The 13,002-nt window shown below is 38.6% G+C and overlaps 1 protein-coding gene across 2 annotated transcripts in view; it reads right to left on the minus strand.

The window, feature by feature from the left end:
* Window positions 1-13,002, minus strand: part of HECW2 (HECT, C2 and WW domain containing E3 ubiquitin protein ligase 2) — a 446,473-nt gene that overhangs the window by 89,135 nt on the left and 344,336 nt on the right. The gene's annotated exons all lie outside the window — the stretch shown is intronic.

Below are 13,002 nucleotides of genomic sequence, written 5' to 3' on the forward strand. Positions count from 1 at the left end.
CAGTTACACATCTAAATTCTATCACATTCAATGACTCTGGGCAAGTCACTTAAGTTCTCTGGGCTACAGATTTCTTATAAAAACATGTCTCCTTCTCTCCCTCATCCATAACAAATATTTCTCCCCCATAATGTGACAGGAGGGAGGAACCATGTCTGACACATTTACTGCAGAATCCCTAGTGACATGAAATCATGAATGAGCATAAGCCATTTCCCTCAGTTTCGCAGTAAAGTCTGCAAGCAATGTAGAAAGGCCTTTAAAAATTCTTTTTAATTCTAACGCTCTTCACAAGAGCTATTTTTCATTATCAGTAAGAACCAAATGGTAGTAAGTTTTCAAAGAAAAATTCATTCAAGGCAATAATGAAGCCCATTATCTCAAGGACAATTAAAAATGTAAGTTTTCCATGACCAGGTAAAGTTAATTAGGTCATCAAAGATAAAAAGAACTATTAGGAAAGCCTGGAAACTCACTACTGATTAAAATGTCAGGACACAAGCTATGTGTCAAATAACCTAAATGAGCAAAATAGAACTGACAACTCAAACTGATGGAGCTCCTTTAACAAAGTACTATACCTTAAAGACTAGGAAAGAACATCTCTAGAAAAATCCCAGGGGCAGATGGTATATTTATGCCAATTTAAATAATCACCTTTCCATTATGAAACAAAATGTTTCTGCAGATACAGAATCAGGGAACAGGGCACAACAATCTGTAAGTAGCTCCCAAATAGGCAGAAAATGACTTCTTTAAAAAATAACTTTAAGTAGAAAGTGCACTAGAAACAAAGCAGAGAAATAACCAGAACCAGAATCCTTGTTGGCCCTTTTCTCAATGTCTGATTTCTAGGTACAAAGATTAGATTAAATGGAAGTCGTGTAGGAGATGGTGTCATCAACCTTATATCCCTGGGTAATGTTCCCTTTTTTCATAACCTACCAGGTGGAATGTCTTACTTCTCTGATCCTGTTAAAAAAAAAAGTACATGAATTGTAAACCCTACACAGGTTTGTATTGACAGGCTCTGGTCTCAAATGTGACACCAGTTCCTGTTTGATTTGAGCTTCTAATCAATATCTGGATATTACTTCTGCCACTATTTAAAATGTCCTAAAATAGAAATTCAATTATTTTTATAAGTAGACATTTCAAAATAATATCATATCAATCTCACATCCTCTTTAAGAAGATTAAGCTCTTATTACTTACAACAATACTATGAACCATGCTAAGGGGAAAATGCAAAGAGTATGAAAATAGGATTGCCTTCTTACTCTACCTAATTTCTTAGGCATGTTTTGAAGGTGCAGGCGGCCGTTTAGAGGTAACAATGATGCACTTGTAATTGTAAGGACAAATGGGTGTGTCCATCTAGGTCAGTTGTGATTTACATGGAGTGCCACAGTATAATTTGATGTTAAGAGGCTTGTCTAAAATCCATTCTCTAAAGAATTATACTGTAAATGCCTTCAGGGTAGGGACTCCTTACTCACCCTGTTCTCTCTGATAGATTTTAGGGTTACATCTGGGAGAAAGAGGGTGCTCAGAAAATAAACTTCCAAAAACTTGAATAGCAGACTCTTGACCAAAATACAAGAAGACAAATGACAATGAACTAACCAAGTATTAAAAATCACTAATAGATGGAGAAATATACCATGTTCATGGATTGGAAGAATCAATGTAGCGAAAATGAGTATACTACCCAAAGCAATTTATAGATTCAACGCAATCCCTATCAAGCTACCAACAGTATTCTTCACAGAGCTAGAACAAATAATTTCACAATTTGTATGGAAAAACAAAAAACCTCGAATAGCCAAAGCGATCTTGAGAAAGAAGAATGGAACTGGAGGAATCAACCTACCTGACTTCAGGCTCTACTACAAAGCCACAGTTATCAAGACAGTATGGTACTGGCACAAAGACAGAAATATAGATCAATGGAACAAAATAGAAAGCCCAGAGATAAATCCATGCACATATGGACACCTTATCTTTGACAAAGGAGGCAAGAATATACAATGGATTAAAGACAATCTCTTTAACAAGTGGTGCTGGGAAAACTGGTCAACCACTTGTAAAAGAATGAAACTAGACCACTTTCTAACACCATACACAAAAATAAACTCAAAATGGATTAAAGACCTAAACGTAAGACCAGAAACTATAAAACTCCTAGAGGAGAACATAGGCAAAACACTCTCTGACATACATCACAGCAGGATTCTCTATGACCCACCTCCCAGAATATTGGAAATAAAAGCAAAAATAAACAAATGGGACCTAATTAACCTTAAAAGCTTCTGCACATCAAAGGAAACTATTAGCAAGGTGAAAAGACAGCCTTCAGAATGGGAGAAAATAATAGCAAATGAAGCAACCGACAAACAACTAATCTCAAAAATATACAAGCAACTCCTACAGCTCAACTCCAGAAAAATAAACGACCCAATCAAAAAATGGGCCAAAGAACTAAATAGACATTTCTCCAAAGAAGACATACAGATGGCTAACAAACACATGAAAAGATGCTCAACATCACTCATTATCAGAGAAATGCAAATCAAAACCACTATGAGGTACCATTTCATACCAGTCAGAATGGCTGCGATCCAAAAGTCTACAAATAATAAATGCTGGAGAGGGTGTGGAGAAAAGGGAACCCTCTTACACTGTTGGTGGGAATGCAAACTAGTACAGCCACTATGGAGAACAGTGTGGAGATTCCTTAAAAAACTGGAAATAGAACTGCCTTATGATCTAGCAATCCCACTGCTGGGCATACACACTGAGGAACCAGAAGGGAAAGAGACACGTGTACCCCAATGTTCATCGCAGCACTGTTTATAATAGCCAGGATATGGAAGCAACCTAGATGTCCATCAGCAGATGAATGGATAAGAAAGCAGTGGTACATATACACAATGGAGTATTACTCAGCCATTAAAAAGAATACATTTGAATCAGTTCTAATGAGGTGGATGAAACTGGAGCCTATTATACAGAGTGAAGTAAGCCAGAAGGAAAAACATAAATACAGTATACTAACGCATATATATGGAATTTAGGAAGATGGTAACAATAACCCGGTGTACGAGACAGCAAAAGAGACAGTGATGTATAGAACAGTCTTATGGACTCTGTGGGAGAGGGAGAGGGTGGGAAGATTTGGGAGAATGACATTGAAACATGTAAAATATCATGTAAGAAACGAGTTGCCAGTCCAGGTTCGATACACGATACTGGATGCTTGGGGCTAGTGCACTGGGACGACCCAGAGGGATGGTATGGGGAGGGAGGAGGGAGGAGGGTTCATGATGGGGAACACATGTATACCTAAAAAGAAAAAAAAAAAAAAAGAAAGAAAAAAATAAATAAATAAATAAAAATCATGTTTTTTGAAAAAATAAGCATAGAAAGACTGACAAGTTTGAGAAAAACAAATGAGAGAAGTGTGTGTGTATGTGTGTGTGTGTTGGGTAAAACATGTGGAGAACTGAAGACTGCTGCTACTGCTACTGCTAAGTCACTTCAGTTGTGTCCGACTCTGTTCGACCCCATAGATGGCAGCCCACCAGGCTCTGCAGTCCCTGGGATTCTCCAGGCAAGAACACTGGAGTGGGTTGCCATTGCCTTCTCCATTGTGTGAAAGTGAAAAGTGAAAGTAAATTCGCTCAGTGGAGTCCGACTTGTAGCGACCCCATGGACTGCAGCCTACCAGGCTCCTCCATCCATGGGATTTTTCTAGGCAAGAGTACTGGAGTGGCTTGCCATTGCCTTCTCCGAACTGAAGACTACAAAACCACAAATAAGATAGAAGGTTTCAAAATATCTCAAATGGACATGTATAAACTACCAAGTTAAACCTTGAGAAGTCGAAGACAAAGTAGTGATTAAATGCTTGCGATCCAGAAAGACAAGCCTGGGTCTGAGCCCTAGCTCCACCACTTACTAGTGGCATAACCTTGGGCAAACTACTTTTCTTTAAACCACAATTTCTTTTCTGTTAAATAGGGACAGTAATGCCTACATCAAACAAAGGTAAAATGAGATGGTTCATAGAAATTTTTGAACATAGTCTCTGTGACCCCTTAAATGTGACTATTATTACTATTATTATTACTAATAATAGTTTTAACTTCTCAGACATTTTTCTAAAGATCATAATTTTTCTCCCTACAGTCTATACACCAAGCTCAAAAAAATGGAGAACCAGTAAAACTGTACTTCCAGGCTCCTTCTAGCTCTGTATGGCCTAGATTACATTCTGGCCAATGAGATGTAAACAGAGTGCCACGTGATACTTCTGGACAACCTCCTTACAAGGAGATTTTCACAAGGTGAAGTCTTCTTCTGTTCTTCATCCATTTAGCTTCCTAAAACAAAGATGTGAGCCAAACAGAGCTCCAGCAGCCATACTGAACCTTGAAGAGTTTGGCTTTAGTAAGACTGAGTGGCTAAGCAAAAAACCGTAAGGAGCTAGGCTCTTACAATTTAAGGAACCACCCTAAAACCTACAGAGTACCTACCTCTGAACTTCTTCATATGAGAGAATAAAATCTTGCATATTAAACTTAGTACAGGTTTCTGTCACAGGGTAGCCAAACCAAATCCTAACTGATGCACTGTCTCAGCACAGATGAACATAGAAGCCAGCCACCACCATTATAAATAAGATTTTTCATTACTTCATAAATAATGATGTCTTATTGTTGTTCACCTTCAATACAGTTGGATAATGGTTCGAGGTTTAAGTGAAACGTAGGGCTGGGAAAGTATAAAGCTGAGATTTGAATCCATCTTCCTGACTCCAAAGCCCAGTGAGCAGTGCCTCCTTCCCCTCTCATCTTTTCTTATTTCTCTTTTTTTCCCATTCTTTCTTCCTCCTATTTTTCTTTTTGATGTTCTTCCTACTTTCTTCACACCTCACATAGTACTTGAGTTTAGCAAAACATTTACATATTTATTGAATTAGGCCGACAATAACATTCACTTTCAACACTGACAAGCCCACTACTGATGCTGGACAGCAAACGGTACTTCCTCCGCACAGTCCGCGGACTGCTCCCCTGCTGGAGACAGCGCTGTGGGTGGGGAGAGGTGCTAGTCTGTATTCCACAAGGGGCTCCGATTCAGAGAAGACGGAATGTGTGTATTGTTTGCATGAGCTTTTTAAGTCTGCCAGATACTTGGGGGGAAGTCCCTGTGAAGACCTGTATGGAAGCCACGCCTAGTGAACTAGCACTAAGGGCAGCACCAGGAAGCAGCTTCTCTGAGCATGCGCTGTGCTCTCTCTGTTAACTGTGCGACCCTGGACAGTGCTTTGCTACCTCCACTCCAAGGAGATGACTCAAATCCCAACTGAGGTGTGGGAAATGCATTCTACTTTAACATGAAGAGGAAAGCATAAATAAATACCACCCAAAATTTAGGCTTGCCATTTCTATTTGTGATGCACAAATCAATTATGTCACAAAAGTAGATCACGTTCCCACAGGATATCCTAAGTAGCTCAAGTCAGTAACAAAGCTGACTGACTACTTTTCTTTTTCTTTTTTTAATTTAATTTGGGTCACTTTTTATGTCATTATTCTTGAGTGGTCTGCTTTTATTTATGAAATTTTCTACCAGGTATTAATAAATACTGCCTGAGTAAACAGTATGTTGAGAATGCAGACCACATCGAAAAAGCAATTGTATCCAAAAATGAATCTTTTTCAGATTAGCCACTAGCTAAGCAAATTTTGAAAACATAGAGTCTCTACTGTTAAGTTTCATTAAGGAAATTCACTCAAGCTTTCCCGTGCTGGACCAACTAGAACTAACAATATAATAAAAAACTGAAAGGAATGCAAATATCCAAATTCAAATCTCATTTTAAAAACTTCTACCCTTTCACTGCTTCAGGGCATGGTCAGAGTTAGAAAATATGAGCTGGTTGGAGCCAAGTGGTATTTTAGTGAGGCCAAACAAAATACACTTCTCTCTTTACACAATTCTTTTTTTAAGTTTCTATTATTTTAAGAAAAGAAAAAGCCATCAGTATTTGTGAAGAAATACCAACCTGAGGCTCAACAAATCTAAGTCACAGAAGTTTGAAATTGTTTCCACTTAACATTTTGCCAAACCAGGAATCCATATTAAAAGACCATGTAAACAAAATAAAACAAAAAGCACTTGTAACTATGCTACAGGAAGACATCAAATCTTCTTTCTTTCCCTAAAAGAACGACAGTTTAAAGATTAGACATGCTACATACTGAATCTGTTCTAACTTCTACTTTATCAACTCTATAAAATATTAAAATGCTCAAAAAAGTTAATTGTAATCTAATTTCTATAAAGACTTTAATTTACTCACACATTCTCTCCCTTCCAAAATATAAATCTCCTCTCAGCTCCTGGTCCCCTGTCTAGCATTTCCCCAATTATAGGAATAAACATGCTATTATTTTCTCTATATTATATCCCAGACAGATTTCTGTTACCAAATGATAGATGAAAAGACCTGAATGATATAGTTTATTATAAGTAAAAAACAATCATGCTAACATTTTCTACCTTTTGGTTCATTTGAAGGAATGAGTGGTCCTAAATGTCTCATGGCATCTGTATCAATCACAAAAAAGCTAAAGAAAGTTATTTTGTTAAATTGTTATGATCAGAGAGCTAAAGTTGAGAGAAAAACAGGGACACAAGGCACTGGGTTAGAGTTCTGGAAACAGCTGATCAGTTAGTAGATGTGGATAAGTAAAACATTCCCCACACTTCATACATAAATGTTAGCTCAAGGCAGGGCGGGGCAGGGCGGAGGCAGATTTTATGTGTTGGGAGTGGTGGTATTTAGGTATTGAGACATATAATACAGGGAAGTCAGTGACATGCTGGGGATGGCTTGGACCAGATTCCATGAACTCATGGTGAAATTTCAAGGAATTATGGTAGCTGGTTGACGATGATGCTGGCAGCCTGAAATTGGCTATGGTGAGAGAATTTACACCATGGAAAATGGCAAATGCTACAGATCAGCCCTCTTCCCCACCACCCCTAAGGAGCTGGTTGCTAAGCATTTACCACTACAGAAAACCAAGGATGAAGTTATCCAAATCAGTACATTTTAGGTAATACAGAAGGGCATTACCATGAAATCTGAAGATAGTATACTACATTTTTTATAAAGATCCAATGCTGGTCAGAGGACAACTCTTTAAAAGCAAAAGGCAAAGGCCATCTTCATATTTGAGCAATTCCTTCAAGACTCCATGGTACTAGCATTTTATTCAAAAATACATTCGCAAAACCAAACTCTGCTCTAGTCTCTCATTCAGAAAGGTATACAGCCTCAGAAGATTATTCACTTCAGCCTCTTTGTGCATTTGCATGGGTTACTTTTTGGTCTAACAAGTTTGTACCCCTTACAAATAAGCAAGAGATCCTCTAAAAGTGTGCTATATAAAGGTTAATTTCATTTCTACTTGGAATGCTATGTAATTGGAGGTGATTAAACCAGATCACCGGTCCGTCTAGTCAAGGCTATGGTTTTTCCAGTGGTCATGTATGGATGTGAGAGTTGGACTGTTAAGAAAGCTGAGCGCTGAAGAATTGATGCTTTTGAACTGTGGTATTGGAGAAGACTCTTGAGAGTCCCCTGGACTGCAAGGAGATCCAACCAGTCCATTCTAAAGGAGATTGGTCCTGGGTGTTCATTGGAAGGACTGATGCTAAAGCTGAAACTCCAATACTTTGGCCACCTCATGCGAAAAGTTGACTCATTGGAAAAGACTCTGATACTGGGAGGGATTGGGGGCAGGAGGAGAAGGGGACGACAGAGGATGAGATGGCTGGATGGCATCACCGACTCGATGGACATGAGTTTGGGTGAACGCCGGGAGTTGGTGATGGACAGGGAGGCCTGGCGTGCTGCGATTCATGGGGTCGCAAAGAGTCGGACACGACTGAGCGACTGAACTGATTGACTGATTGACTGAAACCAGATCACCACCACAAAGTTATTAGTTGTTTCAAAGTACTTAAAGGGATGCACCACAAAAATAAGAAATACAGTGCTCTAATAGACAAAAAAAGAAAAAACAAAACATAGTTTTCTAAGTGTAGAACTTACTGAGCTAAAAGACTTTTGGGATTCACTTGAAACCTCCAAATATTAAGTTGCATTATACTCATTAAGATGAACCTGACCTAATAAACTGTGGCCATGAGCTTCATATAGGATTAAAACCAAAGTCTATGTCATCACTTGGGCAACTTCTCCAGCCACATAGAGAGTATGGTAAAATGAGAATCCTCAAGCAGGCTAGGACTATGGTAACTTTCATGGTACAAATATCTTCTCTCTTCTAAAAATCTATCCTAACCAAAACTGCTACTTGTCATGGTTATTCTACTTGCCAAGTTGAATATTCAGACCATGCTGATACTCAACTCCCCAATCTGACATCCAAAGTCACAATGTTCTAGAGTTACAAAGCTTGGCTTTACAAAGCTTTGGGATAGGACACTTCACATTAAATAAGCAGATGGTTACCATTTTACATTTTTCTTTAAAGAACCCATAACATTTATATCACTTTTTTTAAAGTCCACAGTTTCTTAGCATTTCAATTTAGGCTCGAGTAGAATGATCTGGGCAAAGCACCTGTGAGAGTGCCCCACAGTACTCTACTGTTTGACAGTTCAAAACAAAAAGCAGGAAAAAAGGGTTATTCCATATTTGCCATCTGAAAGGGGAGACAAAAAATAAATAACACTTTTTCCAAAAACTAAACCAAACAATAAGTTCACTACATAAATTTAGGAAATATCAAGCTTTGTCATAACTTTCTAACCGTCCATGTCTTTTGTATCATTCTCTCTGTCATCCTTAACGCTCTGCAACAGTGCTTCGACAGATTTCACTCCACTGATACTGATCTGTGATGGTTAATTTCATGTGTTAACTGGGCCAGTGAGTGCCAAACAATATTCTGGATGTGTCTGTTGGTGTTTCTGGAAGACATATCTTTCAATCAGTAGCCTGAGTTAAACAGATGGCCCTCCCCAGTGTGGGTGAAAGTGAAAGTGTTAGTCTCTGCGACCCCATGGAATGTAGCCCTCCAGGCTCCTCTGTTAATGGGATTCTCCAGGCAAGAATACTGGAGTGGGTTGCCATGCCTTCCTTCAGGGGATCTTCCCGACCCAGGGATCAAACCCAGGTCTCCTGCGTTGCAGGCAAATTCTTTACCATTTGAGCTACCTGGGAAGCCCTCCAATGTGGATGGGCCTCATAAAATCATTGAAGGTCAAAAGTCTGAGTAAGAGGGACCTGCTCTGGCCTGACTGAGTAGGAACATTGGCGTTTTCTTGAGTCTTGAGTCGTGAGCCTGCTGGGTTTTGTATTGGATCTTATACCATCAGCTCATGTGTGTGTGTGTGTGTGTGTGTGTGTGTGTGTGTGTGTGTGTGTGCGCGCACGCGCACACGCGCTTGTATCTAATACATGGTTTCTCAATATTTTCCCATTACTTCTTCAAAGGAACAAAACATACCCACTCAGGATGTGTTCTTTTTTCCACTTCTTTACGTTAGGTTTTTTCCTTCCTTTGCCATGCCCTGTTTTCTCTCCCCCAGTCTAATTTTATAAAAATCCTACTTATCATTTAGGGTTCAGTTCAAATCCAATCTTTACTATGAAACCTCTCCATGTATTCCATTCCAGGAATGTCATTCTGCATCTATACTAGTGCATGATGCCTATTCTATGTTTTCATAATACAAATCAGAGGCACTAAAGTAGAACAGTCTTGGGGAGGGTGCCTAGTGGTTTTACACTGGAAGGGCATGATTCTGTGCAAATAAATGCATGGATCTGATTTCAGTTCTGGTTCTAAGAAGAAAGCTACTTCTCTTGTGAAGGATGTTTCTAAAATGCTATCTTCATGATCATAGCTTATAGAGTACGTAACCACCACAGAAGACCAGTAATCTAGCAAGAGACAAATCTAGCAGAGAGACCACAATAACACAGGACTCATAGTAGAGAAACTGATAATGCTCCGGGTCATTGTACAGGTTTCAGACAGAAGCAAACACTTGAGGGCAGACTACCCTGCACTGGTCAAGAACAATATGGACAAAAGGAACAAGAACAGTAAAGTGACCCCTATTGTGACAAAACCATTTTGTTGGACCACCTTGGTTAAGGGAGATCAGCAGGCTGCTAAGAGGGGGCATGGGACACTACACTAATTCTACACTGCATCTTTGATAGGTCACTGCGTATTTCCCATCAGAGTAAGGATTCAGCCATCAATAACAAATCTTTATCATTTTCATAAAAGTCTAAATTGAAACTGTTTAGTTATTGTTCTAGATAGATTCTTGCTTCTACCTAATCATTCAAATCAAGATTTTAGTGAGCTGGGTAGGAATAACCAGATGAGTAGCATTCCTGACTTAGTGTGCCACGTGGGCCATTTTATTCTGTAGATGTCTGCATAATCCATATTTTTTCCCCCAAACTAAGTAATAAAACTCTAGAGATTTGTCATTGTACTGCTTTTATTTTCTACACTATAAGTAATAAGTCAATTGCTGAGTAAATTGTGTTAATTATAATCCTAATTGTTTTTCTTCCATTAGTTATCTCATGATTATCTAACTGGATGCCAACCACAGCCCCAGAAGCTGGACAGGACAGGTTACTAACTCTCACTTTAGAGAAAACTGAGGTTTGTAGAAGTTAGACTAGACAATGATAGATCCAGGAATCCTGACCCACTGCAGCATAATTTCTTCAAATTCTTCAAATTAACAATGGGAAGGAAGAAAATAAAGGAGTGAAGAAGAGAGGGAGGAAGAAAAGAAAAAAGAAAGGAGGAAAGAATAAAAGTGAGGAAGAAAGAATGAACACTACTATGTAAAGTAACATTTGGTTTTCCTTATTAAAACTCATAATCGTCTACAGATATATTATCCCCATGAGCACATACTAATGATCAAACCCAGCCAAGAATCAGAAGCATTTTATCCAAGTCACATTTTAATACTACTGATGCATATTTCTTGCATAAATATAAAAAGTTTATATCAACACTGTAACCCAGATCCCAAATTACTCTTTTTTTCCACAGCCCTGAGAGTGTACAAAAGTTTAAGAATTATTACAATAGAAGAAAGAAGAGATTTTCTTTCTATACTGGCCTACTTTCTTTGCTTAAATGTTTTGTTTCAAATAAGACAAGTCAAAATGTGTCCTGTATGTTAGTTGAAAATCCTAGACATTTAGGTTCAACAAATTTGTATACACAGATGTTAATCACAGTCTCATGAGGACTATCCTGCATAAAATAAAACTTGGATTAATTGCTAGGATAAAAACAACTGAGAATATCAAGGAGTGAAACAAAATACTAATTAAAACAGTGTGGAATTGTGAACAAGATACCTTTCCAAATGTAATTAAAAGTAGAACTATATCATCTAATCCTTAAGACTAAAGAATCAAAGATCTATAAAATCTAGGAGCTGAAAAGGGAAACTTAGTCTTCCTCTAATTTAACCCACTGCTTTTTAAAAATAGTTTTATTGAGACATAACTCAGATACTATACAACTCACCCATTTGAACAGTACAATCCACTGTTTTTAGTATATACATAGGATTGTGCAACCATCACCATAATATAATTTTAAAACATTCTCTCCACCAAGAGAAATCCCACACCTATTAGGTTGAATTAGAGGAAGACTAGGCTTCCCTTTTTAGCTCCTAGATCTATGGTATTTAAGCATGAAGTCGTGAATGTTTCTGGTGGGGTGTCATCCGGTAAAATACCTATAATCTAATCAAAACCTATTTGTATGACTCAGCCTTGAAGGATACCAGTAATCCCAACACCTGGACTGGAACTCTTCTTCCCTGGAATGATAAAGTATATCCCATATTCAAAGACAATCCCTCCCAATAGAGTACAGTAGTTAAGAGGCATGCTCCTAAAGTTAGAATCCTGAATTCCTCACTTGCTTACTAATATACACATTAGAAGAACCTGACTGTTGATGCAGGAGACATAAGAGATGCAGATTCGATCCCTGGGTCAGGAAGGTACCTTGGAGGAGGACATGGCAACCCATTCCAGTATTCTTGCCCGCAAAATCCCATGGACAGAGGTGCCTGGTGGGCTACGGTCCGTAGGATCGCAAAGAGTCAGACACAACTGAAGTGGCTTAGCAGACGCGTGCACGCATGCAAATTTCAATAAAATGTGAACAATAATGATAATACCCACCTCATAAACTGCCATGAGGTCAAAATAAAATAATCCATGAACAAATACCAAGTGAAGTGCCTGGCACATGGATTGAGCCCAATAAATGTAGGTGTCATCACTGTCATCACCATCATTATCATCTTACCCAGAAGGCCTGATAGTCCGTTCTTACTCTTTAATTCATAGTCAATGTTAAAAGAATATTTTACTTCTCTTCTTTCATGTAAGTCAAGGACATTTTTCACCCTAGAACTCCACCAAAAAGCATACCAGATCCAGAATTTTGTGAAATCTCAGCCAACTTAAACCCTTGGCCTTAAGTAATTAGAAGAAAAGTCTCTTCCAAATTGGAGACAGCTAAACTGTAGTACAAGCATAATCACTACCCTGTTCAAACATGTAATGTGAAAAATCCAAGACAGCACACGGAATAAGAGAGGTCAAACCAGGCAAATCCTAGGAGCTACTTCCAGTGAGTGCACAGAAGGAGGAGCGAGTGGCAATGGGGAGAGAGCCTGGAAGCTTTCTTGTTTGTCCAAAGCAGAGATCACTGAAAAACTAGGAATCTACAGATGACAAATTTCATTCATTCATCAAACCTGTTTTGAGAACCTTCTATATGAATGGCACTGGGGTTGAAGAGGGAGTAATTAAAAAAAATAAACAGAAGCACTCTTAAGGAGGGGATCATCTGCTTGGGAAGACAAAACAAGTTAACAGCAACA

This window comes from Bos taurus, chromosome 2 (assembly GCF_002263795.3).
Source record: "Bos taurus isolate L1 Dominette 01449 registration number 42190680 breed Hereford chromosome 2, ARS-UCD2.0, whole genome shotgun sequence".
Classification (NCBI taxonomy): domain Eukaryota; kingdom Metazoa; phylum Chordata; class Mammalia; order Artiodactyla; family Bovidae; genus Bos; species Bos taurus.